The sequence below is a fragment of the Sus scrofa genome, chromosome 11, assembly GCF_000003025.6.
Source record: "Sus scrofa isolate TJ Tabasco breed Duroc chromosome 11, Sscrofa11.1, whole genome shotgun sequence".
NCBI lineage: Eukaryota > Metazoa > Chordata > Mammalia > Artiodactyla > Suidae > Sus > Sus scrofa.
In genome coordinates this window covers 10,615,267-10,636,220 of record NC_010453.5, presented here as the reverse complement: position 1 = coordinate 10,636,220, position 20,954 = coordinate 10,615,267, and the positions used below count along the sequence as shown (strand labels likewise).

Below are 20,954 nucleotides of genomic sequence, written 5' to 3'. Positions count from 1 at the left end.
CACTGAGTGGGGCCAGGAATGGAACCCACATCCTCATGGATACTAATCACACTCATTACCACTGAGTCACAGTGGGAACTTCCGACTTTGTGATAACTTTTAATGAATATTTTTATATCATAAACAAAGAAATAATATAAAGAAAAATATCCCAAAAATCAACATTTATTGATACCATCTTTTTTACTTTTGAAAGAATTAAGACAAATAGAATGATTTGAAGAATCATTTTTACCTTTTAATTAGTTTTATGTTAAAAGGAAATGTTCAAGATATTAAAAATGGAATTACATTTATTTCCATAGGTTCAAAAATTAAAAGGAAATGCGCCAATGTTACATTTGCACAAAAATTTCTAAATTATTCACAAACCTATTTTTGTTTTGCTTCTGGAGGTTACGAAAATCTTTTACTTAGAAATGCTGAAATGATCGTATGCTAATTTGAATAGGTAGGTTGTACACGAAATAACTTAAAAATTCCCTTTCTGATGTCCTCCAAGAGATGGATTCTGTTACATGTGCCTTTTTCTTTTATTTCAAACCTCTCATTTCAGACTGGAGTTGAGTGGAAATATGGCTTACAGTTTCCCTCAGGTCATTCTCGGACTCCAGAAAAAGAGCTAGACCTTTGAGCCAACAAATCTATTGCTAGAGACAGAACCAGGGAAAGCCAAAGCTGAAAATGATAAAGGTTCCTTACTCATCATATTTCCCCCTTCCCACTTTCTCCAGTTGTAGGTGTTTTTAACCCCAAATCCAGGATCTCCCTCAAGCGCAGTTAGTTTCATCTTAAGCATCACACAAAATAGAAATCATAGAAGAGAACTTCAATTTTATGTCATTTCCTTTTCTTGACTTAACGTTTTACTTGCTTATTTTAAATATATAAGATTTAGGAGTCCCCACGTGGCTCAGCGTGTTAAGAAGCTGGCCTTGTCCCTACTGTGCCTCAGTTGTCGTGGCTGTGATACAGGTTCGGTCCCCGACCCCAGAACTTCTGTGTGCCATGGGTTTGGTAAAAGTAAAACAACAACAAAAAACTAAAATTTATAAGATGTAAGGTTAAGTTATTCACAAGAAAGAGTAATGAGATTTTGAACTTAAATCTGGAGGTCAGTAATGCTGGTGGCGTTGCGTCTCTTCCTTAAATAGGTGATAGAGGAGGAAACTCCCTGACTGAGAAAGACCCTGACTGCCAGCTCGTAGGGCTGCAGTGTGCAGCTGCATTTCGCACTGGCTTCCAGGCTGGCTGAACCATGTGGCCGTTTTACCACAGATACTCCGTTCCTGAGTATTGCACAGATCACAGCTCCTAGGTGAATTTATGTGCGCTTTTTGGAAGAAAATCAAGAAGAATGAAATCAAAACACTTACTATTGTTTCCAAGGAAAGATTCTGCAGCATTCGAATTTGAGGATCCAACCAATGTGTTATTAATTGAGGAAAAAGTATGGATTTATTCGATGTGGAATACCTCACAACCGTAAATGCAAAAGCCCACTGACACCCTGTGCTTGGCATGAAGTAGAGGCATTGCAGCCTGCAAAGCAGAGAAATGGAGCGGGAGCAGCATTCTTGGGAGCATTGTCACAAAGGCTGTTGCCTGAGATGCTCCTCCCACTGTGCTTCCCTAGAAGACAGGGCTCCTCAGCTTTTATTTCTTACCAAAGGTGGAAAAAATGAGTCAATCTTTGCTGCTTGAATGGGGAATTATACAAATGTCCCCTCACCAGCGAGCAGAAAACAAGCGCAGCTGGGCCAGACTTGTCCAGAATGCAGAGTGGGCCGGGGCAGGCCCAGAATGCTTTGGAAAACAACCCTCTCCGTAGCACCCCAATCACAGTCCCTGTATAATTGTGACTCGTTCTACTGAAGCTGGAAAATGTATTTTACTTACCTCCTGTTTTTCAAGACCCTGTCTGCTTTCTTAGACAAGTTAATTCACCAAGAAACCACTGCAAGTACAATAAAGCCTTCAAGAAATCAGAGATCAAGTCTGTTTATGGCTTGTATAACAGTAGGAGTTTTCTGTGGTCATGGGAAGGCATGCGTTCTGCTAACGGTGATTTGATGACTTGTCTTATACTGAAAGACATGGAGGAAGGAAAAAGGCTGTTGGCTTTTCATTCGTCATTTCCTAGCACATCCCCAGGGTCTAGATGCAAGTCCTGAAGAGAGAGGGCAACCTCCCCATTCCAGAAGCTGATGCAGCATGGCTCCAGTTCCTGTAGGACCCACAGGCTCTCTGGAGTGTATGTAGCTCTGGGGCGCTGAGAAATGGTGCTCTCGTCTCGAAAGCACTGTTCCCAAGGCACCTTCTTTAATAGTTGTGGATGGCAGACATCAGTAAGTGGGGTGCTGCGGAAAACCCTGAGAGAAATAATTGTGAGCAAACGTGAAACACCCAGAGAGCTCAGTTATTTGGAGCAGTCTGTGCAGATGGCCTGTTGTTGTGCGGGGGGGGGCCTGTATTCATAGGAGACTCTGAGTTCACGTCCATGTGGTCTCAGTCGGATGCATAGTGTGAGGTGGCCTGGGGACATTTGAGTTATATATATTAATGAAATTGATGAACACCGACTTTTCCCCATTGCTTTGCTAGATGATATTGAGCTAACGGTCCCCGAGTTGCCTGGTAACTTAATGTCGTTCACTGCTGTTTATACAGTAACTAAAGACACTCAATTGAATAATCTTACACTTGGCTTATTTCTGTTTATTTTTCTCACTGCTAGTAACTTGTATATTTTTGCCTACTTCTCTAGCACATACAGAGAGTTATTTACAAACACACAGTGAAACAAAGAAATCTGTCTATTCAAGTGTGCCTGAAAAATAAATACCGCTCATAGTAATGACTTCTTTGCATATGTATGTTATATTCTTTTATGGGAATTGGAAAATAATTATAAATAACTTGCATTTGCATTGATGTATCACAGTCCTTTCATAATTTAGATCTCAATTTGTCTTCTTCAAACTCTGAAATCTGGGAGAGGCAGTTGTTATTATTCCCAATGTACTCTATTTTTTCGTGTTTCTATATTATTTTAATTTTATTTATTTATTTTTTTAATTTCCCCAAAACATTATTTTTTTTTCTACTTACAGCATGGTGACCCAGTTACCCATATATGAATCTTTGCATAGAAAAGAAAATCATGGACTTGGAGAATAGAGTTGTAGTTGCCAAGGGGGAGGAGGAGGGAGTGGGATGGACTGGGAGCTTGGGGTTAATAGATGCAGACTATTGCCTTTGGAATGGATTAGCAATGAGATCCTGCTGTGTAGCACTGGGAGCTATGTCTAGTCACTTATGATGGAGCCTGATAATGTGCGAAAAAAGAATGTATACATGTATTCCCATTTTATTAATAAGAGACATTTGGCCATCCTGAGCAAGAAAGTCACTGAACAAGTCCACATCTTGAAACCAGGGTGTGGGAGAACCAATTAGATTGATTTATTCAAGAAATATTAAGCACTAAGAAATATTAAGTAATATTCCAAGCGCTATTGTAGGTCTTAGATACCACGGTGAACAGACAAGACTAGAATCCCTGCCTTCATGAGGCTTCCATTTCCGTGGGTGAGACCCAGACTATCAACAAATACAGGGTGAGGGGTGGTGATATGTGCCGTGGAGAAAAATGAGGTGGAGTTAGGGAGGGGTGTGTGTGTGTGTGTGTGTGTGTGTTGGGGGAGGTGGTATTTTAAGCCATTTGTCAGAAAATATTTCAAGGAGAAAAGACCTGAAAAACTCAAGGGAGTGAGCCCTGTGGATGTGGGGAAAGAACATGCCAGCCAGGCAGGAGGCATGGCCAGTGCAAAGCCCCAAGGCTGCCTGGCGTGTGAGGCCAATAGCGTGGTGACCAGGCTGGCAAACAGAGGGCTGGGGGCGAAAGCCGTGAGTCAGAGAGGTGTGCAGAGATCGTTACATTTTGATTTCCAGCTTCCCAATGACCCGTCTTCTTCAAGGTGGCATTTTTTTCTTTGCCTTTCAAGGGCATTTTCAGACCCGAAGTGGAATATGGGTTTCTTCCCTTTGGAAAGAAGCGGTGAAGGCAATTTTGATCCCAGCAGCTATGTATGAGAGGAGAAGCCGAACAGAGGCACTCTTACTCACATGCAGCAACATCCAGAAACATCCAGAAGCTGTTCGCAGCTGCTTTGAGCTGGGAGAGAGACAGCAGAGGAGGTTAGCGACGCTTAGCCTGCGGGTGGCCTTAGGGCAAGGGCCGGGGCATCATTTCACAGGAAAAAACCAAAAAGCAGAAAACAGAAATGGAGCTGGCTTTCTCAAAGGGTTGCTGCTGAGCAAAGTGGGGGGGCCACACCTGACCCCCAACTGGGAGCAGAGCCTAGCACACATGGGGGTCGGTCTGAGGCAGAGGGATGGATGTTTCCCAGGGCTCAGGAGGCTTTGTCGGGTCTAGAGGTCTGGGTGAGCCAGCAGGCGCCTTCCCGGGGACTGCAGGAAGGGCAGTCCTCATCAGGGAGCTGCTTGCCCCACCCTTTCTCCCCGAACCTCAGGAAAAAGACAGGGGCCATCATGGAAGCTGTTGTCAGGCTCAGGATCCTAAAATGACCTTGGCTTCCAAGGCCACAGGGTCGCCCTTCATTTCTTCCATGGTTGCTTTCTAATGCCTCGCCTTGGATTAACTTTGTACCTGGTATTGAGTGAGTTTGTCAAGCAGCAGGATTTGGGCCTTTCCTGCCTTGGGCCCGGAACGTCTCGTGTGTACATGTCTTTTTGCAGCATGAAGAGCGGGTCTGTTATCAATCGAATCTCATTCCTCCAAAAGATATGCTGAAATTCCTACCCCTGGTTCCTATAAATGCACCCTTATTTGGAAATGGGGTCTTTGAAGGTATAATCAGTTTAAGATCACTTTGATACAACTGGTATCCTTATAAGAAGAGGGACATTTAGATAAAGACAGACAGAGAAGAATGCCATGTAAAGCTACAAAAACACACAAACAGTTCTGGAAGGCAGCCCTGTGAAGGTGGGGGCTCCTGGCCGCCAACCCCCAGGGTATCAGATGTGGCAGGAGGCAAGAAAATACCCTCCCCTTGGGGTTTTGGAGACAGCACGGCTCTGCCAACACCTTAGTCCTGGACATCTAGGCTCCAAGAGAGGAAATTTCCCTTGTTTAAGACCACATCGTTGTGCTACTTTGTTATACAGCCCGAGGGAACTAGTACAGGCTCCCCATCTATTAGAGTCAGGGCCTGGAGGCTGAGCCCCCAGGGAGCGAAGGGTGCCTTTCATGAGCTTCAGTGCCTCTTTCAGATGTCAGGGTGAGGAGAGGGCGGAGAGCACTCTTCTGGAACTCTGGGCAGTGGTCATGCCAGGGACCGTCTTGCCCCTTGTTCGGGGGATGGTGATGGTCGTTACTCCCCGCCGCCACCCTGCCTGCAAGATGCAGCGCAGCGGCAGCGGCCCGGCACGCAGTCAGCAGTCCCCTTGCTGAGCCTGGGCTGCTAGCCGTTGTGCTTCCGGCTGCAGGCCACCCCTCTGTTCCTCACCTGCTTGAGCAAACCTGTCATCAAGAACCACAGGATTCCAAAGAGGCAGCCTGGCCCGTTACCTTGACAACCTCATGATGTCATGCTTTAAACCACTTCCCGGCTGCAGGTCTAATGAGATTCTAGACTCTGCCAGACTCCTTCCAGCCCAGGCAGCAGGCATCTGAAGTGAGAGCAGGCAGCTCGCTCTGAGGCACCCCTTTTGTGATGTCTGTGGGGCACATTTGCATCAGCAATGAGAGGGGAGTTGGTCTGTCCTCCAGCTGCATGGAAGTTTGGTCCAGGGGACCTGAGATGACTGTGGGCAGATAGGTGTTTGCTGTGAGCGCCCCCAGTCTGCGCAGCTGCCATGCGGCGCTCCCTGTTCGCCTTGTGATGCTTTCGTTCACATCCCCGGCAGCAGTTCAGCCGTAAAGAACGGACGTGACCCTCGGTAAAATGGATTGCAGAGAACTTCCCCACCAGAGCTGAATCCTGAGTATATCAGAGAATTATCCCAAGGGATTGCATAACAAAGCCGTTTCTCTTTGTCTTCAGCCATTTTTACTCCTGAAAAAAATGTTTCGAGTTTCGAAAGCCTGTTTTTAAAAAGCAAGGGCCCTGGAGCAAAGTCAGCATCAGCACTTTGCATGCCCAGCTTTACTGTCCTTTCTAAGCCTTCTGAAAAGTACCCCCCAAGCCACATCCACATTAACCAGAATTTCAGGGTGGGAGTTGGGGGCTTTCTCCGTCTGCAGCTGCGCTTTGACAAAGGCCTAAAGTGGGCGCATGCTTGGCTCTGTGCGTGAGAGATTTTATTCGTTTGTCTCGTTCAGTGAGTAAGTGGCCATTCATCTCCTACCAGCAGGCCAGAGAGCCGGGGAGCAGGAGAGCCTGAGCGCTGTCTCTGCAGGACTGGCGTTCATATCAGCTGCAATAACCCAGCAGGCAGAGCTGAGGAGCGAATGTCAGCGCTCCTTCTCCTGGGTTCCCCGTGGGGTGAGGGCCAAGATGGGGGGCATATTGTGCCTGTTCTTTTACCTGCTCAGAAGGGCAAGGAGCCCTGACATGCTGTTGGAACATAACAGGCTGTGGCGGACGGTCTGGATGTCTGAGGTCAGAGGCTCCGTGTCATCCTTGAAAGCCACACTCGGTGTCAAAGCTATAAATCCTTTCTCAAGAAGTTCTCAGGCCCATGGGGTGCTTTCTGGATGGTGGAAGGAAGTAACGTGACCAGGGGTTCAAAATCTGCTCAAACATGGATTTCATTTTCCAATACTGAGCCGACGTTGCAATGGCAACAGCTCCCTAATACTTGCCGTCTTTCTGCCCCTTTCGTTGTGCCTTTGAAACGATGACATCATCCGACTGGATCTGGGGGTGGAGGTGCGTTTCACAGTCTAGACAGTGGAAAACTGAGAGAGTCGGAACAGAAGGCCCCTGGGTCTTGGCAGGACCCCCACGCCGGCAGGACCAGTGGAGCCGGTGCTGCTGGGAGAGATGCAGCTATGATCTCTGGTGATGCTCTTGCTCCTCTCTCTTGCGGTAACATCCTGATGTGCCTGTAAATGAGCAAGGGCACTTTTCTATTCAATTGGGCTTCTCAGCATAAACAGAGACCTCAGGACACAGTTACATGCTGGGAAAACATTTGTGTTGTATTATATCGTAGGTCATACACTGTGGTCACTTTTTTTATTTCTGTGATTAGAACAAATGAATATCAGCGTGTTGTGTACCATCTAGAGATGTGCCTTCAAATTGAGCACTGCCTTGCACTTTCGGTGACTGCCTTGCACTTTCAGTGACTGCTTTGCACTTTCTTTTATGATCCCTCTTATGCCAAGGGAAGGCATATGATATCATAGCATTCTGAAAAGGAGGATTTTACCGGGGTTCAGATCAGAAAGGGCAAATGAATCATTTGGGGGCCTGCAGAATATAGGCATGCCAAAATCCAAGGAATGTGCTGTGGCAGCCAGTACCATATTTATGTGGGAGCAGATGTATTATGCAGATTCCATTTTTGCACAGGCGAACTTGCAGCCATTCATCAGCAAAAAGTGTAGCAGTGAAAAAGCAATGCAGAATTTTCTGTTGATTCTAGCAGTAAGTGGATTAGATATCTATTTAATGCAGGTTTCAATAACATTGCAATGTGAAACTTATCTTCCAGTGTACAGACTGGCTGGTTGTAGAGTTATCAAGGGACATCTTATTAAAATTTGTTTCCAAGAATGGATAAAATTTTGGATTTTTATGAGGCCTGATTTTTCTGAATGATCAAACAAAGCTTTAAAAAGTTATCATGTATTTTTGTACGACTTATTTATGCCAAAGGGATTTGAGCTTAGTTACATGTTTTTGCAAGTTGGGGTAATTATTTTGCAAATTCAAGTCGCAAATAATTTGTACCACCCCAGAGGTCCACTGAATTTGTTTTTCTTCACAAGGAGTCATAGTAGGCCACCTCTAAGACGGCCCAAGAATCCCAGTTCCTTGTATTCACGCCCTGTGCCATCACCTCCCACGTCGTATTACTTTTGGTCTACGGGACTAATAGAATCCTGCAGAAGTGATGGGATGTCATTTCTGAGGTTAAGTCATAAAACGCAGTATGACTTCTGCCTCTCTCTCTCTCTCAGATCACTCACTCTGCGGAAGCCAGCTGCCACGTCACGAAGACCCTCTGGCTATTCTGTGGAGGGGTTTACATGACTCGGAGCTAAGGCCTCCTGCCAGCAGCCATGTGAGCGAGCATCTTGGGGGCAGAACCTCCAGCCTCAGCCTTTGGGTGACTGCAGACTGCAAGCCAATTGCTTCACCTGCAGGCCTTGAGCCAAAACTGCCCAACTACCCAACTAAGCTCCTCTGGGATCCCTGACCCTCAGAAAATGTAAGTGTTTGTCATTTTCAGCTGCCAGTTTTGGGTTGGTTGTGTGGCAACAGATATCTGCTAGAGGAGCTTGGATATAACTCATGACTGGGAAGCGTTATGAAATGTCATTTTCTGAATTCAGGTAATAGATGCATTTTCCTAGTTAGTCACTGACCAGGAATTTAAAAAGCGTTAAAAAAAGCATTTTTTTTTTTTAATGATATCAGCTTCACTTCTTAGAGTGAGATCATTAGTGACATTCATTCCAGTTCACATATTCATTCAAAAACGTGCAGGTGGGAACAGGGTCCACATTTGGCTCGGTCCTTCCTCATTGTTGCCGTGGTCCCCCATTCACAGGTTCATCTCGATGAGAAACAGGTGTCCGGTACATCGACTTGTCTGTCCTTTCCCACCTCTCATTCATTTAGCCTCAGCCAAGGACTGCAGATTTCACTCGCGCTTCATCTAGGATTTGCAGAGAATGTGTCCCTCTTTTTATCTATAACTAATCTTGTTTCCTCGCTGCTGATTACCTGGGAACAAACCAACCAAAACAATGCCCAAGTAACTCTAATACTTTGGTTACAAATCAATCTGATTTGCAAACTTAAAAAGCACTTTCAGCTCAGTCTTTTAGGAAAAGAAACCCAATACGATTTACCTCTCAGACTTGTGTCATTCGCTTATCACTGAGTTTTGTCAGGAAATCATCTGGGTACGTGGTGGGAATGGCGAGACTTCCAAGATCTCATGGTGGCAGAGTTCCCGCTGTGGTTCAGTGGGTTAAGACTCTCGCTAGTATCCATGAGGATGCAGGTTCGGTCCCTGGCCTGGCTCAGTGGGTTAAGGATCTGGCGTTGCTGTGGCTGTGGTGTAGGTCGAAGTCACGGCTCGGAGCCCACATTGCTGTGGCTGTGGCTGTGGCTGTGGCTTGCAGCTGTAGGTCAGATTCAACCTCTAGCCTAGGAACTTCCATATGCCGCAGGTGCGGCCCTAAAAAGACAAAGACAAAAAAAAAAAAACTCATGGTGGAGAAGAATTCCAGGTCCTTAGACATGGTGTCCTGGTACTTTCTGGCTCCTGGAATGAGGTCTCGTGCCCTCCGAACCTCCTGGACACATTCTGGCTGTTTTTCCTTCCCTTCGTTTTGGTCAAGGCCTGTTGTACTTTGCTGGACACTTAGCCACCAAGTCCCCTCCCAGGGGTGCAGTGGAGCCTTCTGAGTTCTGAGGGTGCCTCTCATTCTGGCTCCTGTGTCAAGACCACGTCCTCCAAAGCCCTCAACAAAGAGCCACCTGGCCCCAGGGAGGGAGCTGCTCTTTTCCATGGCCCCCGGCCGGATTCTCAGGTATGTCTGGGTTCTGTCTATGCTCTTGGGAACCAAGAGGGCTCCAGGGAAGCTAAAACTTAGGCCTGCTTCTGCCTGACTCCGACAAATAACCAAGTCACTTTTGGCTGTTATAGGACTTTTCTGTAGTCTCCGGAGCCCCTCTCCCCACCCCCTACCTGAATGTCCCTCGTCTGATCTGATATCCACACCAGGCCGGGCTGACGCCCAGTGAAGACAGACACTGCCTGTCACACAACGTAACAGTCAAACGATGTCATGGCCTTCCCGTCCTCCCCTTTTCTCCGGTCCCGTCTCATCTGGGTTCCCCCCACCCCCACCTTCTCCTGCGTAAGGCCCTTAGTGCACCATAGAACCATAAGCCTTCGGGACTTGCTGCCTTAGTCACAGCACAGCTAGAGGATTAGTTTCTTTGTACTATGAAAGAAGAACTCTAAGGAATAAAAGGATTTAGGGTCTTCGTAAAGCTCCATGTTGCTCAGGTGTTCCTGCATTGAGTGTCAGAAGCCAAGTATAACCTCCGTCTTACCCTGTTCGGTCTGGAATGGATCTTAATTTCCCACGCAGGTGGTTGTCTTGGGGCCAAGTTAGGTGAACATCATGAACTCAAAAAGGCAAAGGAAAATTCACACTCGTATTTTTCAAAAGATCCCCCCATTGTATCTGTCTTTATTATGAGTTTTCGTTATCGGTCCCCCATTCATAGATTTCCGTCTGCAGAACAGAGGCAGTGACCCTAGATTTTCATTCGACTCTGTTCCATTTGTCTCTGGCAGCCTGGGCAAAAGCCTCGTGACTCTCCCGTTTTCTGTAAGCACGCGGGCGTTGGCTTGTAAGTGAGACCGGCTTTGTGTTCTTGGGCACCTGGAGCGGCAGTGCCCGCAGGAGAGCAGGATGGTGATTCAGCCGGGGGCCCCCTCAGGGCAGCCAGGGAGACGGCGGAGCCTGGTCTGGGTCTCTCCTGCCCTCCTGCTCACACCTCTCTATTCAATGACAGGAGAGAAAGGTGAAGCGGGCCCAGCCAAACCCATGCATCCTCGCTCCGAGAGTCCTTACAGTGTCAGTAAATCAGCACCCCCACTGCCCAGAGCCACCCGCCACTCAGTAGCTCCCATGGGTTTGAGGTGACTCCTGAGCATTTTTTTACTGAAAATCAGAGCTGCTTAAACCTTTCCGATGTACCCAGATCTCTTGCTGTCGCTTTCACATGAAGTCAGACTTTGTGGGAGACGGTTTGGGAGACAGCCTTTATCACATTCTTTAATTCCTTCCGTCTCAGCGGCTCTCAGTCCCAGTCTGGCTCCTACGGCTTCTTCTATCAGATTCCTCAGCCCTCAGGCAACTTTCGGCCGTGCCTGCAGCACCTGTCTTTCCTGTTTGTAGATGACAGTACTTAGTGTCTGCTCCTACGTTCATTTAAAGATGACTTTTAGAGACTATGCTCTCTGAAGGAGACGGTCGCGTTGCATTAGTCAGTTCTAAGCTTGTCTGCGTCCAAGTCCATAGCACTGATAAAGGGAGACCAACAGTTATTGATCCTCTACTGCACCTGAGGCCAACCCCTTAAAAGCATGATTTCATTTAGTCTTCACGGACATCTCTAGTTATTATTTTATAGATGAGAAAACTGGGTCTTAGATAGGATAGTTGAGCAAATTACCCAAGCTCACAGCGACTAAGTGGTGGTGCCAGAGTTCACAGCTAAGACTGTCTGTCTCCAGAGCTTCCGCCCACCCTGGTCTGTTTAGTTCACACTGAGGGTCCCAGCTTTTGTCAGACACATGTCTTATAAAAAGAACAAATGAAAAAGGAGACAGCTTCCTGGAGACCTCCAGGCGGATGGCTTCCAGGCATCACCAAATTGGGTAATTGCAGCTGAACCCAGCCAGGTCCATCCTAAGCCCACTCATGTCCTTGAAAATGAACATCCATGCTGGCCTCTGGCTCTTTGAAAGCCCTTATCCCTGGGGCAAGAGCCCATAGATGCATTGATGAGCAAAAGATGGTTGCGTGCCTTGTCGCTGGAGAGTGGCTTACCTTTCCGAGACTCATACCCAACAGAAATCAACCTTTTAAGGGCAATTTCTTCTACGATGTCACAGCATAAACATCACATAGAGATTGGGTGTGGCAGGAGGCCTTTCATCTCCCCTCCTGGATTCCCACACATGGCAGTTTTGTGCGGTTGGCTCATTTGGGTTGAAAGAGGTATCTTCAGGTGGCCTTGAGGAGTGAGGGAGGGCCGGGTGTTGAACAGAAAGAGAGGATGAGTGCAGCGGTGAGGGCAGAGCTGTTGCTGTTCCTCAGCTGGCCCAAGAGATGGGCTCTGCCTCCTGAGAAGCTACAAGGACCTGTTGACAAAAGGCTTGGATTTACTCATGGCACATGTGGTGCTGCATGAAGGCCTGGGTAACGCAGTACTGCACAGAATTCAGAGGGAGAACATTCTTCCATTTCTGTGCAGAACACAGTGACCCAACCCTTGGGGTCTGGAAAGTTTTTAAAGGCAGAAGTGCTGGCCATGCCCGCTAGGGTTCACTTCAATAGAACAGAGCAGCCATGGGGGGAGAAGGGGACGACCTTGCAAAATCTGTGGCCAGCAACTTAAGTGATGGTGCTGGAAAATAAAAGAGGGAGTGTCCTGGGAACGCTGGGAACGTTACGAGGGATACACATGATGTCATGTGGGTGTGGAATTTGAACTGGCTTAAGTGCAGCACAGTTCTTTCTAAGACTGTAATCTGGCCAGCAAACTAGAGCGGCGTGTGGGCGTTCAAGTTTATGTATCTTCACAGCAATTACAAAAAACATGTGGGTATAACAGCAATGTAGCATCTTCTCGATTGGATATTGATAAAAGCCTGTGTTCCCAGTGGCTTGGCTCACATTTCTCACCAGATTGCTTTGTCCCTCTGTAGCCCCAGGTTCTCCTTGATCTTTTTTTGCTTCCGCATCAATCCGCATACCGCGATGGTCCATGCCATGGTGGTTAACTTCAAAGCTTAGAGCTCCTATACTAGCGCAAAGAATTTTCTCTCTGGATGCTTAGAGTTATTTCTTCCATATGAGGACTTTCTGTCTTGTGATGGATCATGCACATCTTATCAACTACATTTTGTTGTGCCTAATGGCTAGTTTCCAAGATTGTATACAGAGTGGAAAGGTTGGGGAGTGGCCCTCCTTTACCACAAAGCTGGGCTGGTACTTTCAACTTTTCAACATGTGAGAGTTTTTCTGTGGGGGAAGGATGCTCCTTGCCTGCTGTATCTTCAGTTGGGAAAAGAGGAGCAGCCAGGTAATGAGTTCATGGGAAATATCGACTCTATTTTTCAGAGGCTCCTTCATCTAAGGCTCTCTATCCCATAAACACCCCTTTCCCCTCCTCCACACTCACAGGTTATATGAAATTTGTATGCCCTGTTACAAGGAGGAGGTACAACTTAATTATTTCATTCTACTTATGTGTGGATTGTGCTACAAGTATTCACGGAAAATAAAGTACCAAGTCCAGGCAGAAGTCAGCTTTACAACTGCCATCTAGGTGACAAGTTTCTCTAGAACAGTGCCTTAAAACGGAAATGGTATTATTTACTTAACTTGGTTTGCACACACTCTAGATAAATTTGATAGAAAAGGAATTTAAATTAAACAACAGCAGCACATATTTCCCCCACTTCCCTTAATCATAGACATTGTGATTATAGAAACAGTTTATCAGCAAATGCAGTTCAGTTATCTTTTGTTTTCCTCTCTTGCAAACTGAATCCCATAAACCATGAAGGTCTCAGAATGCTTTTGCAGCTATTGGATTATTTTAAACAAAAAAGGAAGCAGCCACCGAATAATTCAGGCAGTCTTGTTATATAGACATAGCTCCCAGCCAAAACCCTAGGTGTTTCTGGCATTTCTTTTTGCTACATTCTTGTTCTAGAAAGACTCCGTCGCTTTTCCGGGCACTACTTAATTTTTTTCCTCCTGTTTCCAAATTTGTTAGAGATTCAAGATGGTCTACTTCATCTTTCCCTTCTGAGAATTCGTGTTTCAATAACCTACTGCCTTTAGAAAAACAGCAGAATGCATTCAGCGTCACTGTTTTTCTTCTTCAAAGATTCCTCTAAGCGTCGAGATTGTTTGTCAGGTGAGCCGAGTGGTGAATCTCTCTTCATCTGTGGTGTGTTCAGAGCACTGACCGGAACACCTTGGGCCGACGTGATTAAAACAAGAGCTCCAACCCCCACCTACTTAGCTTTTCTTTCCTCTCTTTTCAATGATGTCCGCAATGTCTTTTAGGATATTACAAATTTTCTTCCAAAACTTTGCCCTCTGGTCCACTGAGGAAGCTCCCTTACATCACTCTTGCCGTTGGAGCCAGATCAGGACAGGCAGCTTCATTTAACAAATGCCTAAAAACATGTGTCTGACATCTGTCCTGGAAACCCAGTGCAGCCGGCTTGAAAACCTCTCTCTGACAGAGGCAGGACAGAAGTAGAGCATGCTTTCTGTCACATTAATCTTAAATAATGTGGCTTTGCTAGAAATAAAAAAAAAAAAAAAAATCCTTCTGGAGTTCCCATCGTGGTGCAGTGGAAATGAATCCGACTAGAAACCATGAGGTTTTGGGCTTGATCCTTGGCCTCGTCCGCGCAGCAGGTCAACGATCCAGTGTTGCCGTGAGCTGTGGGTGTAGGTGGCAGACGTGGCTCGGATCTGGCGTGGCTGTGGTTGTGGTGTAGACTGGCGGCTACAGCTCCGATTAGACCCCTAGCCTGGGAACCTCCATATGCCATGGATGTGGCCCTAAAAAAAAGACAAAAAGACGAAAAAAAAAATCCTTCTAGAAATCTTGTGTTGAATTTATGTCACAACTATTAAGTTGTCTGTAACTTTCTAATTGCATTTTGAAAAGTAGTTCCATGAAAACACACTTTAGAAGGACAATTCTTTACTTATAACTTCATTTTATGGGATACAGGATCATTTTTCAAGATAGATGGACGCATTTAATTCTTTTTTCCTTTTCACTTTTTATTAATGAAATATTCCTTAATGAAGAGGCATTTGTGAAATTTGAAAAAGAGACTGATAGAATGTCCAATAGTACTGAAAAAGATAAGTATTCTGTGTCTACCAGGTTTTCTCATTTTATTTTTCTAAATCACTCGCATTGGAGTTCATGGTTGGAAAGTGCCAAAAGTACTTCTTGCTTCCTCTCTTTTTGAAAAGGGAAAATGTTCTCACTTTTGTGAGAATGTCTTGATCTTGCTTTTGGAGAGAGGGCCATGACCAGAATAATAGAGTATCTTTTAAGACCTAAAGCAGAGATTCTGATGCCAAATTGGCAAAACTAAAGCAACCTACTTCCAAATTTAGTAATGCTTTCTGGCTGATATTGAATTCACACTATGCTATTTATGTTGCCATTTATTATTGTGACTTTTTTGAGATAAAGACTCCGAGCTGTGGCTGTCAGAAAAAGCAGTCAGTGGACTATCCCAAGAGGACTAGGAATGTACTTTGGCCATCATTCCAGGCTCCTGACCCAAATTCTGTCCAAGGCACTTGAACAGCTACGGATCTGGTACAAGCAGCAATCAGACCTCAGGCCTGGACAGAAAATCCAGAAGATTGCATTAAACATGGTGTTTCTCGCTTGCCTCTCTCATAAGCATCCGATCTTAATCAATCTATTTCTTGCCTAAAAAGGAAAAAAAAAAAAAAAAAAAAAAAACACCATGGTGCTTCAAGGTAGACTAAATTCACAGATGAGGAAAATAGATATTTAAGATGTTTAGAAGTTCTAAGAATATTGTGGTTCAAAAAGAAAAGAGTCTTTGTCTTCAGTTACTACATAGCATGTGGAGACAACTCATACTGAGATTGTACCGAGTGTGGTGGGGAAAATAAGGCAATTGTCTGAATAATACATTTAAAAACAAAATTATGTATGATTCACGAGTGGTTGTTTCCAGGGATAAGTTTTTTTTAGAATATCTAGGTGGAATTATTCAGAATTGTGGCTTCAGTCTTTACTTGGCATCTTTAAAGTAAATATACTTGCATAACAAATGTACTTGCATAAAATGTGTATAAGAAAGAACTCAAGTCCCGTGTCCATGACTAGATTCATTATCATAGAGCGCACACACCCGTGTGACCACCCCTAGGTCAGAATGTAGACCAGGCTAAGCACCCAAACGCCCTGCTTATTCAGATCCTCTTCAAGCGCACCTGTTACAAGGGGTGTGGTTAGCAGAGAACCTGCAGCCGCCGCTCTTCAGGGCCCGCTACAGGGGCCACACCAAGGCAGCCGTCTCCCTGGGCTGCTCTCAGCCCTCAGCTCTCAGCCACCGACCACACAGGACCAAAGCCTTGGATCAGGCCACTCCTGCCCCAAGCAGGCCTCTCACGCCATCTCTGCGCTAGCGCCCCCTTCAGGTTTGGCCGCGATCTTTTCAGGGCTGCCCTGCAGTCCGAGGCTCTTTGAAGCAGCTTCTCATTCTGTGTTTCCCCTTTCTTTGTAGCAGCCAGAACTGAGGTTCTCCACTGACCTCTGCTCACTTTCCCCGTCATCCTCCACAGGCATTCTCCTCAGAAATCTCCCATACTTCTAAGTCTGAAGTGGCGTCTCCTTCCCGGAGGTCCCTAACTGACACAGCTGGTACCAGGCGAGCAGATAGTAAGACGCCTTTGGGGGGCCGGCTCATTCCCCACTTGGATGTAAGAAAGAAGTTCAGTGGAGGCCCCCCCGGGAGGTGTATGTAGAGCACAGACCGTTCCTGGCACAAGGTGGTGGCCTAACTGCTACAACTTCCACGGGCGGAAACCTGGGACGGTGTCCCGGCGGGAGAGAACACCCTTCTTTGCTCCGTTCTTCCCACGCTGGAAAGACAGTGGGGGTCAGCGCCTAGTGACGGTGGGGTTGGCTGGCTGTCACTCAGTGGACGGATGGCCTGCAGAGGGATAATGAGGAACTGAGGGTGGTGTATGAAAAGTTAAGGAGAAATAAGAATCTGAAGAACTCTTCAGTAGCTTTCAAAGAGGCCCCCATGTCCTGTAATAGAGAGCAGACCCTGCTGAGCCGCACACAGAGGGCTGAATTCGAGTTTGTGACATGAAAGCCATTAGATGAAAAATCTGGAGGCCCCGAAATATGGTTGGGAACATCTGGACAGTTGCCCCTGAAAATCATCTCTGTAGATGCCTCTGCACCTGCCATGCTTAGAGAGATGGCTCCCATCCCTTCCGAGAGCTGGCACTTTCCCAGTGGGGGAAGACACTGCAGAAACTTCTCTCCACAGGCATTTTCCTGCCTTGCCCTCCTTGGAAATTGTGCCACCACCCTTCTTGGATGCCAGGCCAATGAAGTAGAGTTAAATGCCAGTGTAACCTGCTGGGATGTGCTGGACATGGATAGCGAAGAGGATATTACACCCTAGGGGAGCTGCAGGACTCAGCTAGCATGTTCTAACAGAATCTAGGGGAGGACCCTTGAGACTGGATTTTGAGAATCTGGGGGGCTGGAGAGTAAAACTCTAAAAGCAAAATTCATTGCCCTGAAGGCGTTCTTTTGAAACATAGATTTAATACTCAGGCAAGGAGCCCAAGGCATCAGAAAGACTCAGTGCTAGGGTAGGTCTCAGAAGGCTGGAGAGAGTGGTGACCTTTGTTGATGAAGATGAAATGCCTGAATGCCATGGCAGATGACAGAGAGAGGGATAAAAAGCTCAAGGATCTTGGCACACTAGGATATACATTCAGGGGCTATGTGAAGCTGAAAGATTTACTAGAGGATCGTTTCTGTGAAAGAAACCCAAAGGACATAGCATTTCTGAGGAGTGCATGGATGAGAGGGTTACTGTGTGTCAGGTTGTGGCCAGGACTTTTAAGTGCAGTGTTTCATTCTGACCACTCAACTACATAAATTAGGTACCAGTTTATATCCATTTGGCAAAATCTTAAGAAGTTAAACAGCAACCACTCAGTAAACAGTAACTGATTCCATTTTCATTGTTACTATTTTAGATTTAACTGCATGCCTCTTGCTTATGTATCTCGTATTATTCAAGCTAAAAGAAACACAGATAGGAGTTCCCGCTGCAGCACAATGGGATTGGTAGCATCTTGGGAGCACTGAGATGCAGTTTTGATCCCCAGCCTGGCACAGCAGGTTAAGGGTCTGGGGTTGCCACAGCTGTGGCTTGAGTCACAACTTCGGCTTGGCTCTGACCCTTGGCCCCAGAGACTCCAAATGCCATGGGGTGACTAAAAAATTGCATTGCTTGCTATTTCTTTCAAGCTTCTATCTCAGACACTAAATCAATTTAAGATATATTTTGAGACTATTTAATACTGCAACAAATTGGTTTATCTTAAATCACTCTTCAAAAATAATTCTAGAAGAGATAGATACTTGGAGAAATCAAATGGTTCAGTTGAAACCTGAGTGATCCTTTGTATGGTCAATGAGGTGGTTTCACATCTGTTGTAAAATATTCAAACTGTGTGGGCCATCATTTTACACACCAAAAGCAAGACAATATTATAAACAAATGATTCTAAGATGGATAAAACTCATTCTGCTAATTCAGGTCACTTTTAGCAGTTTGGGTTATTGCATAGTTGATTCGAAAATGTGATTATCATTTAAGATGTCAAAACACCTGTTAATTTGATGTCAAATGTGGATGTAGTCATGATAATTATTAGTTGGAATCTAAAATGCAAGACTTAGTTATTCTAGTTTAATTCGATTAACCTTTGAAGAGCTAAGTGCTAAGTGTGAGGATCAATTATCATTTTGTTTTAGCTATTTGAATTTGTATCTCTGGGTACCAAAGCAACGTAATTATTTGCATTGTTTCTAAATTAGTAGGCTCGTATATATTTTCAAAAAATACATTAATTGTACATTCAGTATGTGCCAGGTAATCTGTCAGATTCTGGAGATATAAGAATAAACTGCTCCTTTCTTTGCTCTTAAAAGATCTCACTGTCTAGGGAGTTCCCGTCATGGCTCAGCGATTAATGAATCTGACTGGCATCCATGAGGACACAGGTTAGATCCCTGGTCTTGCTCAGTGGATTAAGGATCCGGCGTTGCCATGAGCTGTGGTGTAGGTCGCAGACGTGGCTCGGATCCTGTGTTGGTGTGGCTCTGGTGTAGGCCAACAGCTGTAGCTCCGATTGAACCCCTAGTCTAGTGGGTATGCTGGACATTTAATTCCAGACATGTAGGTCCTCATGATGAGTTACATTCTCTCCCAAAAAGTATCGATGTCCTAACTTATAAAAATAGCCCGTGATTCTTGTGATGGTTAATGTTACGTATCAACTTGGTTAGCTTTGGGGGCCTGTCTGTGAGAGAGGTTCTGGCAGAGATTAGTATTTTACTGGGTAAACTAAGTGAAGTGGATTTGCCTTCCCAGTGTTCATCATGCAGTTCATCACAGGCAGGAATAGAACAGAAAGTTGCAGGGAAGGAGGGTTTGCTCTCTTTCTGCCCGACTACCAAGATGCGTAGCAGTCTTCTGCCCTCAGTGCCCCAGGTTTTAGGCCTTCAGTCTTTGACTGGCAATTACACCATCTACTCTCTGGCTTCCAGGCCTTTGAACTTACACCAGTGGTTTTCTTGGGTCTTCAGCTCATAAAGGGCAAACCACAAGGACTTGTCAGCCTCCATAACCATGTGAGCCAAGATCTTATAATCAGTCTCCGTCAACCAATATATCATATTGGTTCTGTTTCTCTGGAGAACTCTGAGTAAAATAATTCTTAAGCCCAATTTGAAACAATCAAAATTTCCATTAAGGATGGGACTGATACTGCCTAGGCATAGGAGTCTAACTAGTAAGAACTTAAAACAAAACAAAATGCTTTAAGCTAAAAATTTGTGTATGGAGTCTAACTAGTAAGAGCTTAAAACAAAACACAACAAAATGCATTAAGCTAAAAATTTGTGTATGCGTGGTCCCTCATCTGGAAATGAGATGAAGTGAGATTTGTCTGCATACAATGGCTATATTGAAGTCAAAGAGGATATAGACTCATTGACATTTTTTAATATTTTCATTTTTAAAGTACAGTAGGAAAAAATATTTTACCACATTGTGGTATCATAATAAAATATATATATTTCAATATATATGGTAAAATATATAAATATGTATATGTATATGTATATGTGTGTGTGTGTGTGTGTGTGTGTGTGTGTATGTTCTTTGTTCCTGGTTCCTGGTATACAGTTTCAAAAACCCTTGAAATTCCCTAAATAATAGGAGTGTCTTATTATTCATCAAGACCTCCTTTCAACCATGCCTGAGTTTATGCTAATGAGCAGGAGGGCTGTGGACAGGTGGAAGATGAAGGCTGGTCACTGGAAAAATTAGTCGCATGGTTAGATGGCTGGGATTTTCAGCCTCATAATCCACCTCTCGCCCGACTTCTGGTTTAATCTCAGTGTTTGCATTATTAGTGATACGTCTTTCACTACCACTTTATATGTAATATTTGCTTTAACATGAAAGCAAAATTTCCCTCAAGTCTTCAAGGGATATGTATCCTGTGGGTTAATGTTCCTATGTTAGTCTATGGCTCTTGTCCCTTGCCCCATGCCCCCACTAACACTATAGGTGTCTTCTCTGTTCCCCCACCCCAATCCCCAGGCTGTGCAGGAAACACAGCTGTGAGGTGAACGCACATCCAGAAAGTGGTTCTGAAACATCACTGTGGATAGGACTTGTCCTGGGGAAGTTTTATAAATAATGTAGATTTCTGGATGCTGGCCTAGAAACTTAATAGGTCTGGCAGTGGGTCTTAGGAATCTACATTTTATCCCAGCACTCAAAGTATGGCCAACATTAATAGTTATTAGACTTGACTTTGAGGAAAACTGTCCTGGGCTCTGGTCTCAGCCAAGTGCATGACTGGGGTCAAGCCACTGACCTCTTGAGTCAGTTTACAATAAGTAAAACAAGAGGGTTGATTAGAGGTACTTGACCGTTTCTTCCAGTTCCACAAACTTCTCGCATTCCTTGATCTGTCATACTTGACTGGAAAGGAATCACGAGAAAAGTTATAAGATAAAAAAATAAAGTCCTCCCTGATCATGGGATACAGATATTGAAAGATAACCCTGCTCTATTCATAAATAATATTCACTCTTCCTTAATAAAGTCCTTTGTGCTTTAAAAAAAACTGCACTTTATCATACCAG

At 45.1% G+C, this 20,954-nt stretch overlaps 1 long non-coding RNA gene across 2 annotated transcripts in view; it reads left to right on the top strand.

The window, feature by feature from the left end:
* Positions 1 to 20,954, top strand: part of LOC102159559 — a 620,195-nt gene that overhangs the window by 448,421 nt on the left and 150,820 nt on the right. For both annotated transcript variants that reach the window (XR_002336491.1, XR_002336492.1), the window contains one exon: positions 8,159 to 8,409. This is a non-coding gene — a long non-coding RNA (uncharacterized LOC102159559). The remainder of the gene's footprint in view (positions 1 to 8,158; positions 8,410 to 20,954) is intronic.